At 39.0% G+C, this 14,778-nt stretch overlaps 1 long non-coding RNA gene across 4 annotated transcripts in view; it reads left to right on the forward strand.

The window, feature by feature from the left end:
- Positions 1–14,778, forward strand: part of LOC142405705 (uncharacterized) — a 312,619-nt gene that overhangs the window by 47,703 nt on the left and 250,138 nt on the right. Inside the window, exons 2-3 of one of the 4 annotated variants that reach the window (XR_012774281.1) lie at positions 1,150–1,223; positions 3,418–3,582. The exons of 2 other annotated variants lie outside the window; for them this stretch is intronic. This is a non-coding gene — a long non-coding RNA (uncharacterized LOC142405705). The remainder of the gene's footprint in view (positions 1–1,149; positions 1,224–3,417; positions 3,583–14,778) is intronic. One more of the 4 variants, XR_012774280.1, reaches the window with a different exon arrangement.

The following is a 14,778-nucleotide window of genomic DNA, read 5'->3' on the forward strand; positions in this document are numbered from 1 at the left end:
TACCTATGTACTGATATGCACTTCTCACTTATCTGGCCTGCCCAAAGACAGATGTTCTGGGCTTTCTCCTGCTTTTCTGGGATTTGCCTCATTGCTAAGAAGGATGAGGTTCACCCAAGATGGCCTGCAGGATCAGGAGTTTACATTCTTTTCCCACAAAGTTACCAGAGGGAAATCAGACAGATAGGTGTAAACATTCAAACGTTTGTGAAATTGTACATTTATTTCTCACAGAAAGGGAAATTTCAGAGCAGCTGTCCCTGATTTCTTGCTGCCTTCATTTCTATTCAACTGCGGTCTGAGGCAAGGAGCTTATTCTTGTTCCCCTGATGTTATCCAGCCATGGCTGTCCTTATCAACCACCATCAGAGCTGATGACGTACATTTCATGGCAATTTGTTCCCATTGAAGGTATGTTGCTGTTTCTGCTTTGTTAAAGAGGTAGTGCCTCTTCCCCTGCTTTCACAGACTCAGACTTGCTGGTACAGATGGGATGGTAGCCGAAGGGAGAACCCTGCTGTCCATATTCAATACACGGATAAGACCCTGCCTTTTACTTTCATGGTTATTGTAGGGAGTAGAGGGAGGTTGTCACCAGCTGAACTCAACTGATACCCAGTGGTCTTCTGTACCCTGACAGCGTGAGGTATTCACTGTGCCTTAACAGTAATCAGTTCCAAAAAAGAAAGTTACACTCGTTGGTTTTGTTTTCAACCCTGTCTGATTGTATTCTTTCTCCTGGAACTTCCGTGTTATTGTTCTACCCATTGTCTTTTGCCCATGTGACAGCTTTGTGGAGCCGTAAGATAGCACTATTCAGATTGGAAGGAGCCATAATTTAATTCCTGCATTTCTAGAGGAAAAGAAAAATAGCCCATTCTGGCAGTGAGGTGCAGGGGGTTGGCAGAGCATGAACACATTCAGTCAGTTCCCCAACTCAGCTGGAGGCAACCCCAGTAATCCACACTTTCTGGGATGCATGAACACCCTCATTGCTCTGCAGTAACCCTTCATCTTACATTCCTATCTTTTTACCCAATCTGGCTTTCTCTACACAACTCCTGGATCACTCATTTATTTCTTCTATGTTGCTCAGTTTTTAAAGTCACTTTTTTTTTTTCATGTTCTTTCCTTCTTACGTGTTCTCAGAGTCCTATCTGTGGCAATGGGAGCCTGTGCACATTCCCCTCTGTCCTCTCTGCTGAACTGCCTGGTGTCTTCTGGTGAGTGAAAGATGAGTTTTGTTTCCTGAGCTTTATGCTGATGGATTGATGTCACAGTACAGAACTGATATGACATTCCTGCTGTCTCTGTTCTTTCTCCTAAATTTAGGTAGTATGTATTTATTTCTTCACTTTTTAATGGAAAGTAATTTCCTGGTAAAGTGCATGAGGAATACTTGTTCGCAATCCTTGCTTGCTTCATGCAGGGAGTAGAGAAGCTCTCTCACTTCGTTTCTCTCCTCAGAACCCCAAGTTGTATTGGAAGGTTTCACTTATGGTTCAAATCTCCTCCTTTCTCACTCAGACTGTGATGAATAACTCTATGTATTACATGGTTTTTGCTTGCTTTAGCTTATGGAAATGACCTGACTAAGGATTTGTGATTGTTGGTTTCTTTTGAATTATAATGGAAAGAAATTGTTGGTTTCTCTTGAACTATAATGAAAACTCTTCCTTAGTTCTTATTTCACATTCCTTTTATGCATAGCTCAATGATCTCTTGCTTCCATTAGGAGGCCCATGGCAATTACAAGTACAAGGAGTCTTCCCTGCCTTGCCATCTTACTGATGTTTTCTTATGCTTGTTACACTTTTTTCTCTGCAAACCCATACCATATAACAGAAATTAGAAAGAAGGAATCTCACAGAGCTCAAGGATTCACGTCTTCCTCTTCTTACACTGTTGCCATTAGCATTTGCAACTGTTTTAAAGGCTTAAGAAGAGGTTGGGGTGTGTGTGTTTTGGTTTGTTTGGTTGGTTTTTAAATGTTTTACTGCGCATAGTGTTTGCTTTGCCCGGGGCAATGTCATGTCCAGTTTTGACGTTCAAGGGTCAGTTTGAGCTACTGTCTCAGATGCTTTAGGTACAAGTAGAAAAAACTAGACCATCTAGGTTTGTCTCTGTAACACAGCACCCACTGCAAATGTGGGGTGTGGTGTGGTGGGGTTTTTTGGGTTTTGTTTTGTTTTGAGGGGCTTTTTATGTAGAATTTGCATATACGGGGAAAAGTAAATGGGGAGTAAGGCAGAAATTGCTACTGTGGTAGTGTATCTGTATCTACCTTGGCAGAAACAAGTAATATCTCGTGCAGGTATTGTTCTGACACTGGGACAAAGCTATTGCAGGATATAATTTGAATTGTTCTGGGGAGCATCGAAACAGCTGGCAAAATAGCCAAATTCATAACTTGCACTATGTAAATACCTTGCTCTGTTAGACCAAGATAATGTTAAATATTAATCTTTGGGAAATGAGATGCTGAATTTCAAAACAAGTGGGTGAAGAATTAAAAAATGTCTTTTGTTACATTCACTGGTGTGTTTATATGAACTACTCAGATGGCAACGGCTGAAATGAATGCCTCTCACTTTCCAAAATCCGCTTGGACTTGGTTATTCTATTCTTGCTGAGCAAGGAAATAAAGGTTATGCTGTAAAAGATAGAGAAAAGCAAATCTTCCTGTTCAATTTTTCCTGAATTTATTGAAAGAAATAATATTTGCCGACCCAAGCGTTTCTTCCAGATCTGTACATCCGAATCCTATCAGAGATGATAGTTATAGGAAAGTGAAGGAGTAGGGTTATTAAAATATCTTTGCTTGGTATATTTTCTGACATGTCAACTTTACAGCTATGATGGTATTCTTTTCTTACCAAGCAGTGTTTGTAGGTAGATTTGATGATAATTCCCACTTCCTCAGCCTTTTTGAGATAAGTTGGTCCTAAGCTACTTTGGCCAACTTCCAGTTTTCACATGTTTTAGGGCCTGCAGTAGAATACCCAGCAGCAATTTAGATTCAGATCAGGTATTATTCAGACTAACCTGTTGTTTCAGAGATACTTTACATTATTCCCTGCCCAAATACAAGATTCAGGTGAATCCTATCTCAGGTAGCCTTCAAGATTTTTTGTTTTATTTTAATAGAAAGCTAACATTTCTATTCCAAGTAGCTACCTAGCTGTGAAACATGTGAAATGAAAAACCTTCTAGAGGTTACCGTCTGGGGCAGAAGCCTCCCAGAGTCTGCTTTACCCATAGCAGGCCACCTCTTGATGTATATGTTCAGAGCCACAGAATGATGTAGGTTGAAAGGGCCCTCTGGAGGTTGTCTGGTTCAACACTCTTGCTCAAGCAGGGTCACATAGAGCAAGCTGCCCAGGACTGCATCCAGTCAGGTTTTGAATGTCTCTACAGATGGAGACTCCACCACCTCCCTGGGCAACCTGGACTCAGTCACCGTCACAGTGAATAAGTGGTTCCTGATGTTCAGACAGTCTCTCCTGTTTCCGTTTGTGCACATTGCCTCTTCTCCTGTAATTGGACACCACTGAAAAAAGCCTCGCTCTGTCTTCTTCTGAGGTACGCTCCTAGTTACTGACTTCCATCTAGACATCATACCACTCATCACCACCCTCTGGGACTGGAGGTTCAGACAGTTTTCAGTCCAGCTTACTATCTGCTCATCTGGCCTATACTTCATCAGCTTCCATATGAGTATCTTATGGGACACAGTGTAAAAAGCTCTCCTGAAGTCAGGGTGGACAATATCTACTGCTCTCCTCTCATCTACCAAGCTAGTCAGTTCATTGTGGAAGGTTATCAGGTTGGTCAAGCATGACTTCCCCTTTGTGAATCCATGCTGACTACTCCCAATTGCCGCCTTGTCCTCCATGTGCCTGGAAATAGTTTCCTGACCATGAATTAACCAGTTGTGTGGGCTGACCTGTATTTGCTGGATGAAGAAAAGGAGAAGAAAGGGCAAGGAGGAAATGAGCAGTAGATCAGTGGTGTAACTAATCCCTTATACAGGTTTTGGTAATCCCAATGTCAAATGAAATACAACTGATACCTTAAAGTTGGGGATCTTGGATCTCCCTCCCCCCACCCCAGCTTTGATTGGCTTGACCGCTCATGTTCATTTAGAAATACTACCCTTTTCTTCTCTGAATCACCCTTCTATAACTTTTTAATTGTCATAAGGCTGTCTGGACCTTGCTCACAAATTAGAATAAAATCTTTTTTCTTTTCATTTTTTTCCAAGTCTCTTCTGAACCAGAAGTAATGAAAGTCATTTTATGTGGTCTGTTTTCCTGGCACTTTAACAGAAGGACAGAAATAGCAGAAATCTGAGAAGAATCTTTTCATAAGTACTTGCTCATATATAGAGATACATAGTTTGTTCTGTTAGAAAATACACTAAGCAAAGGCACTAGGACTCCTGCTAACCTTACTCCTTCACTTTCTAGTAACTACTCCTAATGACAGGATTCAAATTTTAGATCTAAAAGTGAAGATTAGCTCAAAGATTCCTAACTTTAGAATAAAGAGTACCATTTCAGAAATTTTGGAGAAAACTCTGACTACTGTCTTCATTTTAGATGCAAAAGATTAACTAAATCTGAATAATATTCCTATTCTCGTCCAAACATTTAGGGGCTTACCTGAATCTAACATCTGTTCCTTCAGAGTTCATCATTCATAGCAGAGCTGGGAAGTAATGTCTCTCTTTACTGGAAATCTCTACAATATTATCAACAGCATAAGGTTATGATTAAGAAAATCAGTTCAGTATTAAATCTGGATTTCTTTGCTTTAGTGGTTTAAGACACACACAAAAATTCTGTCTGATTCAGAAAGAAAATTTTCATTGATCTAAATTAAATGACCCAGACAATTAATTTTCAGAGAAAGAACAGGGCTTTATTAGTGTGAGACCTTCCAGTACTCTGAAAATGTGGGTGAAAATTTTATTTCAGCTTGACAATGTACATGAAGCTGGATTCTAAGTACTTTCTACAGTACATTCAAAGCCATAGGGTACTGATGAAATGAACTGTAACTTATTTTCTGGGATAGGTACTGAAAAAACAACTTCCTACTCCATAGCGTAGCAACTGTTCTGGAAAGCTCTGTTAATAATGGTTAATAACAGAGAGGCTGGAAGTGCTGAATTCAGACCTCTTCCAAGACAGCACCAAATTTCAGTTGCTCTGAACCATCTTGCCCAGGCTTGGCCAAATCTAGGCTTCCCATGAGTGAAGACTGCGGTGAGCAAGTAGAGCCGAAGTTTTCTCCTTTGGCCTACTGTCCTTTAACAACCTACAAGAGCCGACACTGTCTAACTCAATTATTTGTGACCTGGGACTGATTTAATTCAATTCCACAATGGCAGGGAACCAAGTGTTGGAGACCAATGAACCATTATTCCCACTGAAAAAATACCCTTGTGTGGTATTATTATTTGAGGAGGGACAGCGCCTGATTTTGTGCTGTGTAGCAAAGAGCCTGGCATGGATTTGGTCTCGATTCACTCAATCAATGATGTTGGCAAACTACAGAAGTTGTTGCCATTTGAGTCTTATGAAGTGAAATGTAAAGGGCAATTAGTTTCATATACAGGATTCAAAATCTGGTTTGTTTTCTTTTAAGGATCTACATGGGTTGTTTCAGGGCAAAGAGGATCTCTTACTGAGATTGGCATATATATATATATATATGTATAAAAAAATATATCCATCTCATGTGTTGATTGTGGAAAAACACCAACAGCTGTAAAAATTGAATGGATTTTAAGCACTATATGATCTAGCAGTGGGAGAAATTTTCTACCAAACGTGAATGGAATTACATTAGGAAAAAATAACAATGAACATGTTAACTGTAATAAGGTTGCCATTGATTATTACAGCATGTTTCATTTTAAATAGGAAGTGGCATGAGAGAAGTGAAACAAACCAGTAGGAACACATCTAAGCCATTAAGTGTTTTTTCAGCCTGTCAAATTCAAGCAAAATGGTGGATGATCAAAAATCAGGTGGGTTTGCATCATTAAACTCAAAATTACAGTCATACCCATGCAAATTTTTATCATCCGCTTAACAAATGAAAATAAGTGGAATGTTTTCTGTCTTTTTAAAAGTATTTGTACTTTCCTGGTTTTTGTGTATTTTGGTGAAAGAGTTTGAACTGCTTCTTGATGCTGTTTGTTTGAAGTTGAAAACTGGTGCAGACTTAAATAGCAGTGGCTGTTAGTCTTGGAGGTTCCTTCAGCTAAGGAGAAAGTGAAAGGTATATGTGATACGTGGCAGACCTCCCTGGGGGCACAGTGTTGTGCACAAGGCTCCCAGTTCTACAGTTTAACGATCTGAACACAATCCTATATCTGTCCATTCAGAAAAGTGTTTTAAGCATGTATTAAATTGTCATTGACTTTGTATATGGAACTGGATGTTTTGCCAAGTAGAAGCAGACTGTTTGAAGCAGAGCTAAGGATTTGATCCTGCATTCATTGAAATCATCACTAGTTCTCCTTCTGAATTCATTAGTGCAGAAGCTAGTTATAAAATAGGCATTAACAAGGGCATGAATGCATTTATAATCTTTATCTAAGGAAATAAAAAAAAAAAAAACAGAAAAAATGTTTTCTGTTTTTTTAATGCTACTTCTGCAAAGTACTTCTCCAAGAAGATGTTATCCTTTTTATATGTGAGCTTAAACCTGTGGTTAACCCTCAACATATGAACATTGAAATGTGAGTATTAAGGGCTGATAACGTGAGTTTCATCATTAGTTGCTTTGCGCTTTCTCTTTACGCAATGTTTCGAGAACTTTCTGAACTATCAAATAGCTTGTGGGTGGTCTTATTCAGCTAAAGCACTACTGCAATATGGTAGCTGCAAAGAGAATTTAGTGGAACTTGTTGCACACCAGTGAAAAGTAAATCAAATATTAGTGACGTCCTCTTAAGAGACAATGTATTTTATTTGCGAAATATTTTCACCATTACAACTAAATAATAATCATAATGATAATAATAATAATAATTAAAAAAAACCTTCAGAAATCTTAGATTCTTAAGTAACCCAATCCCACTGCATTGGGCAGTGTGAGAGTTAGTGATTATGTGGTTTGACCCTCATATGGTACATCAATCATGGCAATGCTCTTTCCCTTTGCGTCCAAGTAAAACCACTACTTCCCACGCAACATGTCATTACCATCACAATAGGATCTGCTTGGTAATAGCATTTGGAAGGGATTCTTCACTTTAAAGCACTGTTTGAAATCAAAGCTCCCTTCCTGTTGCAACTTAGCTTTAAAACAGACTTCTAGTGATCCTGGCAAATACAATGCTCTTTTTCTTTACCCTCCTCAGTTCTGATTCCATTCATTGCCTTTTGTCTACTCTTATTTTTTTTTTTAATGGAAAACCAGAAAAGAGGTTTTCCAGATCTTGAAATAATATTAAATTCTAAATTTCAGCGGGGAAAAAAGAAGAATTTTCCAATTGACATTTGCCTGTGTGATTTTGAAACCTCCATAGTATGTCCTTTAATTGGAACCATCCAACAAACTACAGTAATCTCCAACCTTTGTTCAAATGACTAACTTGAGAAAGAATTAAACCATAAAATGCTACTTTTATAAATAACATTATAAAGATTTGACAGAAGTAAGCTGAAAAAAGGAAAAATTCAGACAACACACTAACTCCACCTATTGCGGTAAACAGTAGCAAATGGTATTCACTTACAGTCTTCACTGTTTGCCAACAAATTGGGCAAGGATTCCATTTCTTTTCCTTAATTTTAAATACTGAGTCATTAATTGCTAAGATTTGTTCCCTTTCACATATTCAAAGACTAACGTTGCAAAAGAAGATAGTTTATTCTTATGTTTTGATCTTTTAGTATACATTGCTGCTGGTTTTTGGCTATTATCTAACCAAGAGTATTAGCAGTGCACCCAGCACTATGTTATGTGGGAGGTCCACATAACATAATGGAAATAGTTATCTTTCTTAATTAAAAAGGATAAATATTTCCTTCCTTTCTCATGTGACAGCTGTTTTCCTAAGAAGGATAAAATCCCCATTGGGCTTTTGGGACAACCTAGCTGGAGGGAATCATTTGTCTATTAGGAGGGAGAGGGCCTGCCTGAGGACATGCAAGTTGTGTCATGATTTAAAGCTGTGTCAGCCTGATTCCCAGCTGGAGTGGACGCTGCAGGTCAGGGCCCTCTTCTGAGAATATCCAAGCGCTGTGTGTTCACATAAAGCTTCCACACCAAATTATCTGCTGGAGCAGAGGAGAGAGAGATGGCTTAGTATAGTAGAATATGTTGTTAATTTTCACAGCTATATATTAGAACTGCATAATCAGCTTATAAATGGAATGTGAATTGGTCTGATCACCTGTCACTGGCCTGTCTTCTCCACTTAGTGGTTACTGAATTTTAATGCTGATTTTTTTTTTTCTTGGAGTCCTTCACAATGATACCCAGGTTAGTGGGTGCTACAGTAGACTAATTAGGGTTAGTGAAAGCACAGACTTCTATACCTAGCCCTGTAACTGAAAAAGATGCATGCCACGACAAGGTGTACCTGCAGGCTAAAAAGGATTGTAGCACAAAAGCCATATCAGTTGTGCTTATAGCTATAGTCAGTGCTTTTTGCTACTTCTCTCCTTCCATAAGTATGCATTCATGGGCCTGTCTCCATGATGGGGTACTTTTTTTTTTTCCCAAATTTTTTTTTTTTTTTGGCCAGGTTGTTCTGGACAGTAGAACATGTGTCTGCATGTGACACAAATAAGGACTGAACAGGAGGCAACAGCACTATTTTTAGAATGGTTTGTCATTCCTGCCAGCTTTGCTGATTTCTTTCTTTAGTCCTAGGCTGGTGCTTTCTATAACCAAACAATCCTGAATGGAACTACTGGATTACTACATCCTCATATTTGTCAAAAGAGGATTTTCTATAGTTTCTGATAAAGGGGAATGCTATACATTTCATTATTATTATTATCCAAAATTATTGGACCCTTTGAGATAATTATTTCCTCTAACAAATAAATTAAAAGGGAGCTTATGTAGGAATTTGTTGTTAGCTATGAGTGTCTTTTCCATGCTGGAAAAACCTTCCTATGACTACAAGCATGAAGCCTAAGAATAGGAGAGCGCTTCCTGAGGTCTCCCTAAGAGCTTCATATGCTTTGGGCTGGTGGGCTTCTATGGTCCCACATGACCTTGTGCGTCTAGTAGTAGGAGTCCTCTGTCAGCCTCTGCTGGAGAGGCAAGGAAAGCTGACCAGGTCTAAACAAACTTTCTTCATACGCATGTTCTTTCTGGGGTGTTTCTATTAAGTCAGTTAACTTCTAATTGTCATAAATATAGTTCCGCTCTTCTGGCAAAACCTGCGGGCAGCCCACCTGTCCCTAACGGACCAGTCAGTCAAGCTATTCATTATGGCCTACAGCCTGAAGTGAAGGATCCTTTGGCAAAGAAATGTAGTTGAGAGAGATTTCTGGAAGAGAAAGGCTGTCTTTAGAAAATCTCTGTTGTTGGCAAGTTGGTGTACAGAAGCTGTATGTCATTATATTCTCTCAGAAAGGGCTGACAACACTGCGGGTGGGGAAGTGTAAACTTGCAGTCTGCAAACTCATGGACTGAGAGGGCCAAGAAGCACAGTAAGTGGGAGAAGCAGGTGGCAACGAGGTGGAGCAATTAATGAACCCAATGAGTAGGAATGACCAGGGACCAGCACTGTTACTGGCAGCAGGTTAATGGGCAGCCTGGCTAGTGGGTGCTGATGGAGGGTGCACTTAACAGAGTGACTCTTGGGAGGGCCTGACGGAAAGCACAGTGTAAACCCACAGCGGTGGAGGGCTTGGCCCTTGGTGGGGGGGGGGGGGCTAGCCTAAGGGATTACCCCTAAAGAGCTTCAGGAGCAAAGGACTCTTTCTGTAAATCTGTGAGAGGGCATAGCACCTGGGAAAAGAGGATGTGCTGTTAAGGGGTATCAGATGAATCTGCCCATTCATTGCAGTCTTGGATATGAAATGGTGAGTGCTGCAGCTGGACAAGGAGCTATTTCAGCAGTTTTAGTACAGAGGCTATTGCTAGCATGTTCTGGGGAAAAGATAGTATTGCCTATGGGATTGTTTAGGTTTTCCTAATCCGTTTCCAAAATGTTTTTCTCCTCTTCCAGTACATTTCTCTTTATTTAAACCCATTTGTTTGACTTACTGCTTATAAGTGGGGAAGTATGGCTCATTGAGTACCTTAGCAATATAATTTGATTGCCAGACTGCTGGATAATGGCTTGAGTGTTTTATTTTGAACCTTTCAAAACTCTGTTGCTATTGCCACAGCCCTGCTGCTTGCTAATCAGTGTCTGGCAGAAAGGTTAGGTTTCTGAAAAGGCAGGTCAACAGTGGAGGGTGAGTTGGGTGTTTGCACCTCTTGGTGTTTTTCATGAAATTTGCCTTGCATGGACAGATTGGTAGGGAAAAATTAACTGACCCGAAAAGGGGGTGAGCAGGGAGGTGATAGTCTGCTGACGGTACTAAGTTAATAGAGGTATTCAGGGCAAGGCTGACTGAAGAATTGCAGAAGGATCTGACAAGACTGAATGACGAGTCAATAAAATGGCTGGTTAAATTCAGTGTGGACAGAAATAAAGTGATACACAGAGCAGAGAAAAAATAGTCCTATCTTTACCTCAAGTTCAGGACACTGTTAGAAGGACACTGGGTTAGTCAGACCTTTGGTCTAACCTGATAAATCTTCTCTTGGACATCTTTTTTTCCTTTGCCTGACAATAGTAGTTCTACAAAGGCCATCCCTTTATACTCTGTAAGCCATGGGAATCCACAGCAATTTAAAAAAAGAAAAAAAGAAAAAAAAAAAAGTGTCTGCTCCTGAGTCCATAAAGAATCTTGCAGGCTTCAGTACAACTTCACAGAAAAACTCATGCAAATCAATCTCTCCTTGCAGAACCTATTCTTGGCCTCTTCTGTGTGAGCATCTTTGCGGGAGAGGGAAAGTGGGGCCGGGGGTGGCTTTTCCATGTCATGCATCTCAGCATCTGTCTCCAGGAATTTATACAATTCCTCTTTCTCCTCCATTCAGAGGAGAGAAGAGAGAGATCGGTGTTTAAACCACAGTGAAACCTTGTGGGATACTGGCTACCTAGTTGTCTTCAGATCTTTCTTTGAAAGCAAGAGTGCTTGTGTACAACTGAGGTAGGGATAGAGTCATGTCTATATGAGCAAGCAAAGCAAAAGCCAAAAGTCAGTCCAAAAGCCACGTAGTCCTCTTGGTTTAGGAGGTTTATAAGCTGAGAGTCAGAGGACATTAGCTAACCCAGAGAGAACCATTTACACTGGCTTGTCTGGCCTACTTGAAGAGGAGCTTGTACAGTCCATGCTTCTCTGTGCTTATATTTTAGGACTCTCAGTTTAGTCTGGGTTGGAAAATTTGGGCTAGACTTTGCATTCTTAAAAAGAGCACTCCAAACATTTCAAATGTCCAATCTTGAGTGCCATTTCCTTTCTCTAGGGAATGTTGTTTTCCTAGATACAAAGCTTAGCACGAGCATCGATGTGGCAGACCACTAAGGTTAAGATCATATATTTTATCTTTAAAAAGTATTTTATAGCATTCTTAACAGCAGCAATTAATTCTACAGGATAGAATGCTTTATGATTTATCACAGTCAGGAAGTGCTACACAACTTAATATATGACAGAATTTTCCATCCACTTTGGTGTAGTTGGCTCCAATGCCTTATAAGCATTAGTAGGATATGGTAATTTGCTTCACAGTTCTCTTAAATAGTTACAATTTTTTTTTAAGTCCACCTGCTATTTCTTTTCTGAGGGGAGTGACGGGAATTTCAGTATGTGGTGAAACAAAATTAATTTAGCATTTAATCTAAAGTAGTAACTGTTCCTTTGTAACGTAAGCTTTCATTGATGCCTTCATAATAGATATAATAGATAACCCATTTGTATCTGATGTAGACAAACAGAAAAAATTGATGACAAGTGGAAATGTGTTTCCAATTGTAATGAGAGTTTGAATTGGCTTCAAGTTCTAATGTTTATGCAATATAAATTATTAGAGAGGCTAAGGCATTGCCAGTAGCTGAACTTTCTATTATTGGATGGAAACTCAGCTATAGCACAGTGAGATGAATTTTTTCTATGTGTACATGCACACATACACACAGAACTACTGGGATAAAGTAGACTCTGAATGTAGAAAGTTAGTCTAAACACAGTTAAAGAGATGTTGGAGTAAGTGGTGCTTGAGAAGTTCACGCTTCTCGTGGCTCATTTCTCCCTCTTCCACGAAGTGCTCTGCCTCCTCAAGTTGCACTAATACACGTGTTTGTGGGACTAGCCTGCTTATGGATCACGGAGAGTTTTCAGGTTAAAAGCCATTCTCCCCCATTTCAGTGAGTTTTGGATGTAAGACAGGATAAGGCACAAATAGAGTAAATGACTTGTGCAGTATTTCACAGGCAATAAAACTCTGCACACATTTCTCCTGAACTGAGTACTATGGCAACAAGAAAATCCTTGTACTAAGTCAAATGTGAATGTTAAACTAAATTCTAAGCAACTTGGTACACTATAGAAATGTTTCAGGCAGTGAAAGGGCAGTTTTGTAGATAGAGTATCTGGGGTCTATGCTCTGAACATCAATGAGCATTTGGTGTTACCTTGAAGAGTCTGTCCAATTTCTGTCTGAAAATCAGACTTGGGAATGTTCATCTCAGAGAGGTGTTGTGAGGTCTAATTATTATTTTCTGCAGAACCCTTTCCTGTTTGTGGCAGAGGACATACTTAGGTAGGAAGCTAATTGTTTTTGAAATGAATAACCTTTGCCCCAAGTCATGAATCCAGCTCCTACAGATATTAACTTCTCAGAGACTTGAGTCTGATCAAAGAGATGATAAAATAAGATTAGCTCAAAGGGTTTTCATTGATGGATTTGAAGAATAATTAGTTTTTAAAAGTTATAATTAATGAACATCTACTAAATCAATTTACTTTGTTGCATTTCTTTTCTTTGTCCATGTATCTGAATGATTCTAGTTTGTACTTACTTGTAATTATTTCCTATAATGCAACTTCTTGTTACTGCTTCTGAGCAGATGCTTCATTTTGGAAGGGTTTCTCTAGCAAAATGGAGAAATACTGGCTGAATTTAAGCATCATTTGTTGTTGTAAGGGCTCATAGTTCATAAGCAATGCCGTTGCTGAAAAATAATTCCAATATAACAAATTTAACTGAACTTCCTATGTTGGAAGATTCTTGCAAAGTTGCTAACCTATTGCTATTCTATGATAAACTAGCAGAAAAATTTTTAAAACTATTGTAAGATATTGATATTGAAGTTTGACTGTGAAGAAGAAATAGGTGGTTGAATTCTGCTGTTAGTGGCAGCAACTCATGTTAGGAGTAGCAATTGAAAAGGAAAAATAGAAGTATCAAAAAGAAATATATCCAGTAAGCTAAAAAAGCTTTGGTGTACTCAAATGAATACTGGTATGTATGCCATCATACACAGATCCATTCTGAATATCTATTTTGAGAGTATCAATGTTTGCTGACTGTCAGCCCAGGCCAGTAGACAAGCTCACGGGAAGAGATCTAGTTTTCCGTAAGACTCTGCTGGATACATTACCGTATATGTAAGTGCCCAGCTGTGCAGAGCTCGCTGTGCACCGCTCAGCTTAACCTGGCTAGCTCTTGTTATATGGGTGGTGGCAATATACTCTTGTTTCTGCCAAGTCTGGCTAAGCCCTTTGCATTTGAAGGGAACAGAGTTATCAATTCATTGCTATGCTGAATGTTTATTGGGAATTCTTCTCCGTTAAGCACAGACAATACCTAAATACCCAGTTTCTCATTCTGGCACATAATCATAAATAAGAATTTTTATCCCTTAATGGTAATTTAGTAGCTACAGGAATGATAGAGGCAAAGCAAACTTTTTGTTGTTGTTGTTTCAAACTAAGGAGTGCAGGTAATACAGAATGTAAAAAAATAAACAAACAAAAATGTGAAACTATTGTAATGAATGTTGTTATACTCTCATGTGTATATTTGGTGGTATCAACATCATGTAAAATATACATTTATTTGTGTGAGCTGTTTTAAAGAGGGAAGCATTGAGAAAGTAATTTTAGGATTGACTATTTGGATTTGAATGCATTGCCCATTAAAATTTGGTTTTTTTTTTACCTCCGCCACTCTAAAAGTGGGTAACTTTGCGCAAATCAGTGCATCACTTGGAGCCCAAGATCTCCATTTTGACAGTAGAGATAACATTGTCTTATTCCCAGCTTTCTTCTATTTTCTCTTAATTTTTTTTTTTTATGTTTTGGTTTTACTGGCCTCTTATGGGACATAATCTTTTCTTGCAGTGTGACAATGCAACACTTGGCACAGAGATTCTAATGAAGATTGACACCTCTAGGTGTTAATGCAATACAAAAAATAAACACTAATTATTTGGATCTTTCTCATCCTTTTTCTGCTTCAGTGGATCTTTTCTTTAATGGCTTGTTTGCAATTTAAAGGGCTAAATAATGTAACAGAGTTTTGCTTTCTGGAATTTAGTTTGGTTTTCTCTCCTATGTTTCTTGCTGTGGTATTAAAGGAGCCGGTCAAGAGAAGGTACAACAAAGTGGTGGTTATTTGTACTTAGGTATAAGACTTTCAGGATGCTCTTCAGGCCCCTTTGAATTCAGTGAGAATTCA

The sequence above is a fragment of the Mycteria americana genome, chromosome 2, assembly GCF_035582795.1.
Source record: "Mycteria americana isolate JAX WOST 10 ecotype Jacksonville Zoo and Gardens chromosome 2, USCA_MyAme_1.0, whole genome shotgun sequence".
Lineage (NCBI taxonomy): Eukaryota > Metazoa > Chordata > Aves > Ciconiiformes > Ciconiidae > Mycteria > Mycteria americana.